Source organism: Mandrillus leucophaeus, unplaced genomic scaffold, assembly GCF_000951045.1.
Source record: "Mandrillus leucophaeus isolate KB7577 unplaced genomic scaffold, Mleu.le_1.0 Scaffold416, whole genome shotgun sequence".
Classification (NCBI taxonomy): Eukaryota; Metazoa; Chordata; class Mammalia; order Primates; family Cercopithecidae; genus Mandrillus; species Mandrillus leucophaeus.
This window is the reverse complement of record NW_012104432.1, coordinates 1,267,025-1,267,360: the sequence shown is the minus strand read 5'-3', so window position 1 is coordinate 1,267,360 and position 336 is coordinate 1,267,025. Positions and strand designations below refer to the sequence as shown.

The 336-nt window shown below is 61.3% G+C and overlaps 1 protein-coding gene across 1 annotated transcript in view; it reads right to left on the bottom strand.

Annotated features, from left to right (window-relative positions):
* The window catches only part of COLEC11 (collectin sub-family member 11), a 62,232-nt gene that overhangs the window by 1,736 nt on the left and 60,160 nt on the right, over positions 1-336 (bottom strand). The window lies entirely within an intron of this gene.

Below are 336 nucleotides of genomic sequence, written 5' to 3'. Positions count from 1 at the left end.
GGGGCTGAGGTCAGCTGTGCAGGATGGGGCTGAGCTGGAAGCAGAATGCCAGCCCAGCAGGTGGCAGGCACAGGGGCTCCAGAAAGACAACCTAAGTCCCAGGGAGACCCATCACCCACAGGCTCCTTCTGTCCTTCCTGGCTTTTCTTTCCCCAGGGCCTGACCTGGCCTTCTCCTCCTGAGCTCCAACTTTCCCAGAGGAAAGCAAAGCCATTTGAAAGGCCGGCTCAAGGCCACCTCCGGGAACTCCACCCCCAACCCCAACCCACCGCCCAGCTGTAGTTAGGACGCCTCAGGCGCCTGTTGTCTGATCTCAGCTCCCCCAGCCTTCGAGTC